We start from the raw sequence: 13,410 nt of genomic DNA on the forward strand, positions 1-13,410 counted from the left end.
TCCAGAAGTTTCTTGACAAACTTTTATTGGTTCTTCAACACTGAACTCAAATAGCCCCTCTTCTCTTCAGAGAAGAAACTCCCAGAAGAGACTTCCCTAGACTCCCAGGCAGAGGTCTCACAAAACAACACAGAACTCCTTTTTCTCTGTTGCCCCCGTAACAATCTGTTTGCACATGAGCTTCCATATATCATTCCACATCTATCCCTGTTGTCTAGCACAATGACTGGTGTTTACTGGCAATCTATAAATACTTGTTTACAAATGATCTGTTTTAGAACAGTTTGACTGGAGATGTAGCCTGCCATCCAAGGATCAGAATATATCAAGACATTCTGCCTGTTTAGATTGTTAGAGGAACAGAAAGGAACTAAACAGAATGGTAAGAGTTAACATAATTCGAATCCGTTTTAATTAACATTACGTTCTAGTGTGTTATCTACCTACCTACCTATCAATTGATCTTTCAAATCTTTTCATCTTTACAACAGGAAGAGTCTTTCAAGGCTGCTGTCTACATGTATTTTTCAAGCCAATCTTCATGGAAATGTTTGTTTACATGGGCTTAAAAAATATGTAGTGTTGTTTTCATAGAGGCTTAAGAAATACTTGGCTGAACAATATAACTGAAAAAAAAAAAGACTCGAGGAACAAAAAGTACCAAAGAAAACTTAGTATTCATCAGAATTAAAATTAGCTGAAGGAAAACAATAATCATAAACTAAACCTTTTCCTGCTATTTGGATCATCAGCTTTCATCTCCAGGAGCTTCCCCTCCTGAGTCTCTCTCAAGCTAAGAAAGAGGTTCTCCATATGGGCCGATTAATCTGACAGGCAAGGCTCTCTCATGATTTAAAAGTCTCTCTTTAAAATATGCAAAAAGGCTAACAGGAAGGTTCAAATTGTGAGCAATGCTTTGGCCGCCTTGTTACAAAGGTTCACCCCTGTGACTACTTCATTATCACCCTGGATTATCTAGTTAGAGCAGCGGAGGCACCACATATCTAGAATCGACGCAGAACAACCTCCTCATTTCTCATGCTCTGAGGCCTCTCATCGAACTGATAATTGTCAAGCATTCCTTCCCCTTTCAGCCATCCAAGGCTAACGCCCACCAGGAAACAAAGGGTCTCTTTGAGGATGAATCTTGAGACAATCGTGGTCCCTTAAAAAAATTACATGCTGGGAAAATTTCTAAAATTTCCTTTATGTTTATTTTTGAGAGGGAGAGAGACAATGAGAGAGGGAGCAGGGAGAGGGGCAGAGAGAGACGGAGACACAGAAACCGAAGGCTCCAGGCCTTGAACTGTCAGCACAGAGCCCGACGTGGGGCTCAAACTCACAGACCGAGCGCAAGATCAGGACCTGAGCAGAAGTCAGATACTTAAGTGACTGAGCCACCCAGGCGCCCCATACATGCTGGGCAAATTTCTAAGTACTGAAATTGTTGTGTTTCTTAGAGAACTCTCTGTGGACTTAACTATAGGAATGGGTTATCAAAGGAATGCTTCCCTCAAACCCAAGCAGGAAGAAAGGACAACTGCGGAAGGAAGTCCTAAGGAGGGTCGCTGAAATAAGTAAACAGACTCTGCTCACTTTTGTCCCTTTACCAGTGGCTGCTGTCCTGACCATTTGCAAACTATGTGCACATCTATTGTCTCGTTTGATTCTCACAACCATCCTGTGAGATAGTTATGTGTATCATTCCAATTTTAGAGATAAGTGAACTGAGGTTTAGTGATGTTGTTTAGCCCAGGTCACATGGTTAAGAGGTGGCAGGGCTGGCACTCAAGTCTGGGTCTTTTCGCAAGAAAGCTAGGCTCTCAGCCCAGGACCACAAAGTTTCTTGTGTTAAGTAGGAAAAGCTCCCTTCACCGGAACTGCCCTTGTGCCATGAGTTCTGTAGGAAGGAGCCTAAGAATCCAAACAACCCCTCATTTTATGGACGAGAAAACTACATCAGAACGCTTCGATGTTCTGGTTTCATTGTACTTAGCTTTAGGAGAAAAAAGCAAAATCACAAGAGAATCAATTCATATCAGCAATTTCATGAGAAAACCAAGAGTAGCAACTTTCAGGAAAAGCCCGCGGTCAGCGTGCATTCAGGGCTATACAATGAGAAACAAAGCTTTCGATGTTGACCCCGAGAAATTGCAAAGTTCTCCATCAACCCGGTGAAATGCCTTCGTGACCTGAGAGCTTCGCTGCTTACAGCAGATTTCTACTGGCCGGGGGTTCTTTCGTCTGTCCGGGACCTTACATTTGTTTGTGTTACATTCATTTAGATCATCATACGCTGTTTAAAGCAAGGGTAGTACCTGCCACCTCTTTTGTAACTACTCACAATTCTCTAAACACAGAGGGTACTCACAGTGTGTTCTGATATATAAAATTTTACGGCACAAAGGCAGAGAAGCTTCTAGTCTGTTTTCTACGCAGTAGTCATGTAGCATCTTGGTGGATCCTTGTACAAAGTCAGTTAGGATTCAAGAAGGAAAGGACTTGCATCTCGTGAGAAGGAGCAGAGGGCTCTTCACCTGCTCTGTGACATATGCATGGGGCTTTGATTTTATTTAAAAATCACGAATAGAAATTGTACCTTTTTTTCATGCCTCCTGCTGTCCTTTGCTACAGGATATATTACTCATGTTAGACCCAAATGTACCTTTGGCCCACACAAACCTGCTGTTATCTTGCTGATTGTTACTGTAAATTACTGACATCAGCAAAGCTTTGTCAGGAAACTGAGGTAATTGAAAATTCCAGATAAGTTGAAGAAAATGCATCCCAGACTACTTCAGGCTTCTTCCTCTTTTGTATAGTTTGTGTTCCTCATCTGAGTCATTGCTGAAATAGTTTAAAGGCTGTGCTCTCAATCGGTAGCAAGTGGAAGACTCATTTATTCATATTTGCCTTTAACCTACCTCACTCGGATTGGAGTGGGCTTGCCTCACTCATTTTATAATTCATTGAATATCTCGATGTTTGTAGTGGAGGCTGAGGTCACTATTCATAATTAGTGGTTATTGGAGAAATGAAGTGGTTATTCCACGTGGGTAAAATTTGCACCCCCAAATCGCCTGAGTGGTTCAGTTGGTTGAGCGTCTGACTCTTGATTTCAGCTCAGATCATGATCTCACGGTTCGTGAGTTCGAGCCCTGCCTCTGGCTCTGTGCTGACAGGTCTGAGCTGAGCCTGCTTCAGATCCTCTGCCTCCCTCTGTCTCTGCCCCTCCCCTGCTCTCGCTTGCTCTCTCTCTCTCTCTCTCTCTCTCTTCCTCAGAAACAAAACTAAACATTAAAAAAAAATTGTGCCAATATAATCTTATAAATGGTTCTCAAAAATCTTTAGGTGTATTAAATTGCAAATTTCTGTCATGCATTGGGGTCCTTCTGCAGTTCCGCATTTTTCATGACTCACTTTCTATGTTGTTTTCTGTCCTGTCACTGAATTGCTCTTCTATTTGGCTGATGACTGGGGTCAGTGGGGGACTAGAAGTTGCTGACAGCCTCTTTCCAGAAAACTCACACATGTTCTTCATTCTTGCTAGGTGCTGGAGTCACAATGCTCACAGCGTTGACCTTTCGGGAACACATGACTTTTGGCAAGTCAGCCCTCGGATGGGGCACGAATGAAGCCCGTTACAGGATGCACACAGAAGCCAAGAGGAGGGGCATGTCTAAGATGAGGGTTTCAGGAAAGATGGTCTTAAAAAAAGTGACCCTCGAGGTATGTTCTGGAGGAAAAACAGAAAACTAGAAGGGATTGTGTCCAGGTAGATGCAGCTGGAGGATAGCGACAGAGGACGGAAAGAGAGGCAAGGAGCAGTCAGCTTGCGAGAGCTTCGTGGGCCAGGCCGAGGGATAGGATTTTGTATTTTGGGTGTTTTGGGGAACTGCGGAAGGATTTTTAAGTAGGGCTTTGGCACAGTCAAATTTTCAATAGTGATTTAAATCAGTGGACACACATCGACTATCTACTTGGTAGCAGTAACTCCCTGAGAAGTCAGACTACAAAGATAACATGGTCCTTGCCCGTAAGAAGCTTACACATTTAAGGAGAAGATAGACCATGAAAACAAAAAGCACCAAAAGAGCACTTTTAGCCAAGGTAGGGATGCAGGATGCATTAGAAGGTGGTGAGACCACAAGTATAGCTATGGGTGGGATGGGGAGGGGAGCAGATTGTTTCTCCTGACACATTCTTTTCTATTGTATTTAAGGATATATGTCAATATAACAGTAGTCAAGACTGTGATGAAATAATGTTCAAGTAAGGCATATGCAAAGAATATCAAACAATATCTTGGAAGAACATAAAAGGTGACATCCTTCTATCTGCTAGTCCCTCCATCAGCCCTGAGTGACAGCTCTATCCCCTGCTGTGTCACAAGGAGGCAGATCCTCGGGTGAGAGTGGGGCCAGTGTGACCACTTGAGAGGCTGTTACGGCAGTTCTTGGGATGACGTACGTCTGAAGTGAGGCAATGGCAGTGGTGATCATGGAAGAGGAACCGGCAGAAGAGATAACGGGGGGTGTGACTCACAGACCTGATAGCTTATTTGGGGAAACAGCGGGATGAGTCTCAAGATTTCCACCTGAGGAACGCAGGAGGTGATGGTCACGAGGTTTTTGGGGAACGTGGTGGGCGGGCAGGAGATATGGCCACATCCATTTTGGATACGTCCAATTTGAGGTGCCTTTGAGGCCACCTGAATGCCCAGTATTCATTTGGATGTGCAGGAGGGAAGTCTTTCTGGGGAGAAGGAATTTTTGGTCTTTGCTATATAGGTAGGAAATGAAGCTGTCGGTGGTGAAGTACAGTGATCAGAATGAGGAGAACAGAGAGCCCCGGAGGGCCCCTGGAAACACTGCTGTTGAAGGATTGAGTGAAGAAAGCAGAGCCTGGTTAGTGGGTAGGAAGAAAACCAAGAAGACTGTGGTTAGGGATTTAAAGAAGGACTTTTAAAGAGGAAGTCATCAATGGAGTTAAAAGCTGCCTCTTCTGTGTGTAAAGATGTGCTATGATTTTCAAAACAAATTAAATACATTAGGTGGGACTATTATTGCTAGGAACATGCAGTAACTGACTAATGGCATATAAAAAATACCACAAAGCTTAGAGAAAAGCAAATTAAACTAGGCTTTTAAGATGATATACCATCTTCTAGGGGAAAAAAATGTAAAGGATGGCAGGCCGGCCTTCTGTGAAGAAGGCACAGAGCTGGGTTCATTTTTCGTAGTAAAGAGAGGAGAGGCTTGGGTGGACTGTTCCGTGACATTGTTACCCGCGCTTCTGTGGCCCACTCATGGGTGGCTGAGTAGCAATCAATGAGGAGTAACGGAGCAGAACAGAGCTCATGGGCGCATCTGAGAACCATCCCAGAGCCCAGTCTCGATGATTCCCAGCTTTAGGCCACTGGCGACCAGGGCAATAAGTCAGCATTATCACAAGACGCACCAGTTGACTCACTCCTGTCTTGGGCTCGCTTGCTGCCTCACCCACATTACTCCTGATACCCTTCCCAAATCTCAGTGATATAAATACCCCGTGGAAATTACCAGTCAGTTGCACGGGAGGCTTAGAGATAAGAAAGGTTCAGATCACACAGCAGTAAGGAATCAGAGAAGAGGCCACATTTTACTAATTTCTCTTACTGAACTCAGGCCGCAAAAAAGCCAATAAAGATCTGCTTGGACTCCTCCCTCCCTAATTTCAAAATGTTACTGTATTTTTCTCTGACATTCCCTACCTGAAGCAAGGTTTTGGTTCCCACACAACACCCTTTTCCTCTGCTTTCTGGTTCTTCCATTATCTTGGCCTGCCCTCTGACACTGTTTCCCAATTTATGTTTTCCTTTCTCATTTCCCTCTTCTTAGCACTGACACGAGCCACAGACCTGTAACCATAATGTCTGACTCACTTGGTGCTTCTCCTGTTAATGGACACCATGTGGAACAGGAGGCAGGAAAATAACTCTTTACAGGAAATCAGACAATAATGCTTGCACTTTACTGCCCTTTGAAACAGGAATTTAATTATCCTAATTAAAAAGATTACCTTATAGAAGACATTTGGGAAAAAGCACAGGCCGTTCGTCTTTTTCCCGATGACAGGCATCTCGAAACCAAAAGGGATATTCCTGCCGATATTCATCATATCTGGTAAAGCTCAGGCACCAAGAGAATGGTTAGACCAAAATTTGATGTTGATTTTTAGACCAACCCAGAGACGGAATACGGACACCCTGACCGTGGCTGCCTCAGGCATGTATCAGTTCCTGGGGCTCCCGCAACAAAGTACCACCAGCTGGGTGTCTTAAAGCAGCAGAAATTTCTTCTCTCACGGTTCTGGAGGCTGGACGTCCCAAATCAAGGTGTTGCCGTGGCTGCTCCCTTCTGAGGGATCTGCTCCGTTTCTCTCTCCCAGCTTTCAGCGGCGGCCGACATCCTTGGCGTTCTTTGCCTTGTAGCTGCGTGCCTCCAATCTCTGACTTTGTTTTCACCTGGCGTGGTGCCTGTGTCCAAATTTCCCTCTTCTTATAGGGACACCATCCATATCGCAGGAGGGCCCATCCTTGGTGACATCTGCAAATACCCTATTTCCAAATCAGGTCACGATCCTAGGGGCTAGGGGTTAGGACTACAACATCCCTTTTGGGGGGACACAATTCAGCCCAAGCAGGGGGCGGCTAGGAGCAGGTCCCACCTACCCTTCTGTCAAGGGCCCATGAGGTCCTGGTCTTCTGGGTTAGCACCTAAAATCTAGACCTTCACTTGTCTTCTTCCAGTAAGAGTGAACTTTCCTGTGCCCCACTTTCTCAGGGCTCAACTCTCAGCTATGCATTGCCACATTCATCTGAAGGAAGGTGATAACAGAAAAATACCACCTCTCGCAGGTATCTGCATTTACAGATGACTTTCTGGAGACAGTACCTTCACCTCAAGTGCTGGTGGGGATATTGCAGTGGGTTAGATTTTCTTTTTTAGTAGACAGGTCTTTCTGTGACCCTCGAGTCATTGCCACGCCTCCGTCTGTGGGAAGCACGGGCCCTGTCTGTCTGTTACTCTATTAAGGGAAAGTTATTGCCACAGACGATTTGATCTATCTTTGAATTGCTTGCATTTAAGCATCCCGTGATTGTACGTGTGCCAGGGGAGACGCGCTCCCCACAAGGAAGTCCATCAAGGGAAAGAATTTTATTTCAGAAAATGCCAGCCTGGGGAATCAGGCCTGAGGAACAAGCCCATGCTAAACCGTGGATGATTTTCAAAGAACCAACAGGAGAGAGGGAGAGAATTCGGTTGCTAGGAAAATAGAATAAAATAAACATAAGCTCCCTCCCCCCAACCTCGTTCTCCATCTCGAGGTGAGCTGTGCTTCCCAGTCTTGCTGTGGAATGTCTGTCCCTCCCATCGCAGTGGCGACAGACTCACGGTGATGCCTACATATCTGTCTCACAGGTGTGGGATCCGCTAGTTGCCAGTTTAGTGAGACTTTGGAGGAATCTCCCACCGTGGTTGTAAAAAGAAACGGAGAGAGATAATAGTTCACTGGCACCAATAATCTACTTCCCAACCAGCTGAACGTTTAAATAATAGTCTCGGCACTTGCCCTGCTACACCCCCTCCCCCGCTCCGCCACTGTCAGATTCTCTTCCCTTCTCCACAACTGGGAACTCTAGGGAGCAGATTGTTTTGGCTGGAATTAGCCGGGCACAGATGGTACCACCTGCTGCATGTTCCTTACTTCTTATTGGCTTCTCTCTCGGCTCTGCGAGTTTTTGTATTTTTTAGAAGTTCAGGAGAAGGGGAGATGGCTGGGGCCCTTGCTCGCGCCTGATTCTAGCACAGCTGTTGCGAGCAAGCGGGCAGCTGTGGGGACCGTGCCGGGACCCGTGCCTGGGGAAGGCGCTGCCCGGGTAACGTGCCACCGTGGCGGCCTGTTCGCTGCATCTAGTGCTTTCGTTTCCAAAATACAAACTTTCTTCGGCCCAAACAGTTTCTGTTTTCCAGGCTGACGGATCTGTCTGTGACCAGACACAAGGCAGGTGGTCTTGAGGGAGTCTGAGAAATGAGATCTCTCTCATTCTGAAGTCAGAGGGACGTAGAATGTCACTGTGCATTTCACAAGGGAAGGAATTATATGTAAAAAGGCCACGAACAGGTTGCTAAGCGCATTTCGAGTCACTGGGAGTAATAACCCGTGAGTCTTCTGACTCCCACAGGGTAAAACCTCGTGGATTAATAAACTCGGTTTTCTCACCTATGAAAACATGACACTTCACCAAAAGACCTAAAAAGCCTCATTCCTTAAAATTCTCTGCATTTTATCAGTAAAGTTGTTCCTGAGTGCTTATTCACAAGAGATCACATTCTAAACCATTCACATGGCCCGGGACATGTTTTCTCTGCCTGACTTCATTTTCCTCCTTTCTGCCTTTTCTGCTATGCTCTCTTACACTAGCCTTCTGATTCTCAAGAAGCCAAACCTGTTCCTCCCCCAGGCCTGTACAGCTGCTGGTCCTTTTTCCTGGAACACTCTCACTCTAGATCTTCCATGGCTCACGTCTTATCCTTCAAGCTCCTCTCAAACACCACTGCTTCAGAGAGACTTTTCCTCACACTCCCCGCCCTGCCCCCCAGGTTGCCGGCTCTCCAATTCCATGCCATTCACTATTATATCATTATATCATCTTTCATTTTCAACATTTCCATTCTGTTGTTTTCTACCTCCTCCCCTAACATGTGGATCCCTTAAAGTGGGGCTGTTGTTTGTTCACCACTATATTCCTAGGACATAGAACAGTGCTTCTCACACAGCCTCACTCGACAACAGGTGTATTATTGAGGGAACGGCACTATTTTGTGTTGAAATAGAAAAAACGTCAGGGTGTAGAAGAAGGCATGCTTGGGACTTTCATGTCCGTACCTTCCCTACGGGACCTGGAACTCTGTATTCTGCTTCTTTGTGTGTATCTATCTCCCACAGAGTATAAGAAACCTGAGGCCAGTAGTCCTATCCTGTTCATCTTCGTATGTCTTATACTACCTAGCATTCTGCTTTGCACGTGGTAGACACGCAGCTATCAATGTTGTCACTGTAATATATTAGTATTGCTCTTAGGACCACTAAATGTAATAGAATTGAAGGATCACAGAAGTGTTAGAAGCATCAATGGAAGCAATAAAAGCGTCTATGGAGTCCTGGCTTCTAGTCTCAGCTCTGCTGAGGAACTATGGGATGATTTGGGCTTTTATTCTCTCTGAGTCCCAGAATTGTAAGAACCAAGGCTTCAGAGGCACCTGGGTGGCTCAGTCGGTTAAGCCTCTGCTTCTTAATTTTGGCTCAGGTCGTGATCTCAGGGTTCTAGTGAGATCGAGCCCCATCTGCACTGACAGTACAGAGCCTGCTTGGGATTCTCTCTCTCCCTTTGCCCCTCAGCCACTTGTACATGTGTGCGCACACACAAACACTCTCTCTCTCTCTCTCTCTCTCTCAAAATAAATAAACATTAAAAGGAAAAAAAAGCCAAGGCTTCAGATGAGCGCATATCTACGATTCTTCCGTGCTCTTCCTTCCTTTCATCTATTTCAGTTTATTCCGATTTTCCCATTGCCGATGTATGAGTCTCCTATTGCTCTTGTTACTCTGCTGGAAACTAGTTGGAGAGGCTCGATGGAGCACAAATCCTCAATGGACATAAGCACTGTCAAAAGTCTTGGACAAAACTAGCGCGTAATAAGAACAGCAGTTAGCGATTTTGAAAGAGCATCTGTCAAAATTGAGAATGTCACTGGCTCTCGGCTAACAGAGATGCTAGTCCTGGAGTGGTTAACAGCCCTCACGTGATGGTGTGATCAGAGTAATACAGAGTATTACAGAGTATACACAGTAATACAGAGTAATACTGTCCGAAGTAGGTTATTTTCATTCCATCCGTGCATGAAGAGTTCTTGTGGACCAGAATGGACTTCTTGCAGGAAGTAGGGAAACTAGCTCATTTCTTTTGATGCTCCCATAACCGTTGGAAGTAGGGTTTCACTGTGATACGCTGAAGAGACCGCTCTCAGGAGGCTAGGGTTTTGACGGTCTATGCTTAACTGCTTTCTAGATCATCCAGGAATAGAAACAAATAACCAGCGTGGTCTCAAGGATGTGGAGACTTCAGTTTCCTCATCTACAAGATATGAGTGCTGGATTAGCTGCTTTTATTTTTCTGAGTGTTACAAACATAAAGATTCTTTTCCCACCCAATTCATAGGAGAGCTTTATTAAAGGACAAAAACAAGATTTTTGACACTTTTAATGCAGACACAGAGTGTGTTATAATTTGGTCAGGCCGTCAAGGAGTTTATAACATATTTTATAGGGTGATTTCTAGGTGAGGGCATCTGACTCAAGGCGTCATGAAAGTTCCTGGAAAACTGTTTGTATGAAATCATTATTCTTTTTTTTAAGTTCATTTATTTATTTTGAGAGAGGGAGAGCGAGTGAGCAGGGGAGGGGCAGAGAAAGAGGGAGAGAGAGAATCCCAAGCAGGCTCCACACTGTCATCGCAGAGCTCAATTTCATGAGAATTGTAAGATCCTGACCTGAGCCGAAACCAAGAGTCAGATGCTCAACTGATGGAAGCACCCAGGTGCCCGGTGTACGAATCATTATTCTAATCTCCATTTTAAAAACCAAGGTAGTACATAATGAGACGTTATTGCGGTCAGAACTCTGTTCGATCAGATTTTTAAAAATGTTCCATCAATTTATTTTAGAGGGAATGAGATGTTCCTTTTCATGGAATTATCTTTGATAATATAAAAACACTTGATGTTGTGGAAAGGGAAAAAAAAAAGTGTTTACTCCGATGTTAGGCTGATTATTCTAAGGCCTACTTTCTCCAGAATTGGCACTTGAAGCGTTAAAATAAGTTCGGCAGGGTGGTTTGTACTTCTCTTTTCCCCCCTTACTTAGAGTAACCTTCAACCGGAAACGTATGAGCTCACACTTTCTAAGTATGTTCAATAATCAAGTGGTGACCTCCACAGAATGTTGCAGGACTGCAGGAAGTGGTTGAGGGTTATTCAATAGTTGGTGTTCTCCCTTCATGTCTGCACCAATCCTGGGCTGCACTGCAGAATTGGGAAATACTGTTTGTGTTGGAAGCGGCATCTTTCAGAAGAGATGTAAAAACCAAGGTCTAGATTGCTTGTGGTCACGAAATACACATAATGTTTTCTCAGAGTGTAGAGATGTTCTTGAATTTCCTTTCTAAATTTATATGCCTTTATTCATCTGTATTTTTTTTCAAGTAATTTGAAGCCCATATTCCTCTTTTCCTCTACAAAACTAGACCGAAGTATAAATGTACTTCTTCGCCCTATAATAAGACGGTTTTAGGAAAGGATAAGAGTGATTCTCCTTTAAGGAAAGGTTATACACTAAAATCTAAGTTTCTTATAAAAAGAGTAAAGATAAGTTAATATTTTCTCTCTTTTATTGTTGGCATATCTTATAAGTTACATAGAGTTTTTTGTGATGTTGTCTTCAGAAACTTTTATTTTTCCAGTATCAACATTTTAAGTGTTTTCCATTTGTGTAAGATAACAATATATAAAATCTCAACAACACTCCATTTTAACTCCTTTCATCTCTTGGGTATTATTGTTGTTTTCTAACACTAAATATTCAATGTATACATACAAAACTTGCAAAACCTATGCACTCTCTCTCTCATCCTTCCATTTCTCTCTCTCTCTCTGTCTCTCTCTCTCATCCTTCCATTTGACTGCTCTGAAAGTGGTCAGAACAGGATCATAATGCACAAATCTTTCTTTGAACGTTTCCTTATGTTAGATCAATTCCTTCTGAGTTCTGGGCTTGCCAATGCTAAATTTCCTGCCAGGGCGGTAGTCTATTTTTAACATTTTGGGGGCTTATTCTTCGTTCCAAATCTAACAGGCATATTCTGTGAAGTGAAAGAGAGAAAGCTGATGGGCGCACTTAGAAATCAGGACCATCAGGATTTGCAATTTCTGTAGAATCAAAGATATGAATGAGAAAGACCAATTAGAATACTTAAAAGATCATTTGTCACTGCTTTAATCTTCATGTATTTTTTACTCATCATTTTCTTTGACTAAAATTATTAGAATCTTTGTCATATTCATCTCAAGGCCAAATGGGAATGGCCATGCTCATTTTATATTTTCGATATTTTGGAGCCTTTTAACATGTCATACTAGATTATAGGTGGTAGGCGACTGTTTTAATAGAGCAAGTTTGGGGTTGTAGCACATTCGTGTCATCTCAGTGTTGCCTCTCTGATTCCAGATTTCATGTACAAATGAAGACTGAGGGATTTATTTCTGTAATTTAATAGCATTTGTTTAATTCAGAGATTAATAGATCATCTTCAACCCTGAAACAGAGGCCCTCTGAAACATCAGACCCAAAAAATTGGACACGGCCTATTAGCCCAAAAGAACAGGTTGCCAATTATCTCCATGTTTATTTCAATATTTAGCTCTAAAGGAAGCAATCATTCCTTTATACTTCTTTAAATTTAGTATTGACATTTTTTATTTTGGGAAAGGAGGTCTTGTTGTTTTTTTTTTTTTTAACATGGATACAGGAAAAGAAAACTCTCCAATAAAAATATTGTCTAAAAAGTTTGTTTTGTCTGCATGATTTACTAAATATGTACAATTTCAATTCACAGCGAAGGTAACAAAGATTTAAACAGCCAACATCACAAATGTCTCAAGTTCTAAAAAAAAATCACTGTGCACAGTTTAACAATTTAATTGAATAAAAACCAAAGCTAAGCCTTCAGTCTGAATCTTTTTTATGATGGGCACAAGCCATGTATTTTCTTCATCTTTGTTACACGATGCATATTTCAGTGACTAAACGCCCCTTCCCATTTTAGTATATTAGGTTATGTCAGTACATACTTAAGAGAGGCATAAGCTGCCTCTTGGTACACCTATACGATTCGTGATGTGTTCACATATATGTCATAATAGTTATTAATATATAAAATGATCAGATGAGTCACCTGTGATTTTTTTTATGTCTTCAAATGTAGGAATGTTTTGTTGTATGCATAAAATTTTTTAAATTTATGGGAGTGCTATTTGAAGTGATAATAATTTAAACAGTATCCCCTTGATGTAAAATGCCTAGGAAGAACTATTCTGCACTTAAACTACAGAGATTTCACATTTCTACCCAATTGAGGTTTGTAAAGTTCGCTACTCTATGACTCTGAAGGTTGTGGTCATTTCGATGTCATGATCCAGCGGATGAATCAATTAATCATTAGAAACAAATGTCGTTGAATACAGAATAGTTGAGTTACAGTTAAGGAGGGAGCCATAACTTTGGCTAACCCTATAAAATCTATAATAAGGT

General features: G+C 42.8%; 1 long non-coding RNA gene across 1 annotated transcript in view; it reads right to left on the reverse strand.

The window, feature by feature from the left end:
• LOC123379139 overlaps window positions 1-9,418 on the reverse strand; it is a 35,595-nt gene extending 26,177 nt beyond the window's left edge. Inside the window, exon 1 of the long non-coding RNA XR_006583178.1 lies at window positions 6,061-9,418. This is a non-coding gene — a long non-coding RNA (uncharacterized LOC123379139). The remainder of the gene's footprint in view (window positions 1-6,060) is intronic.
• Window positions 9,419-13,410: the final 3,992 nt, after the last annotated feature.

Source organism: Felis catus, chromosome C1 (assembly GCF_018350175.1).
Source record: "Felis catus isolate Fca126 chromosome C1, F.catus_Fca126_mat1.0, whole genome shotgun sequence".
NCBI classification, from domain to species: domain Eukaryota; kingdom Metazoa; phylum Chordata; class Mammalia; order Carnivora; family Felidae; genus Felis; species Felis catus.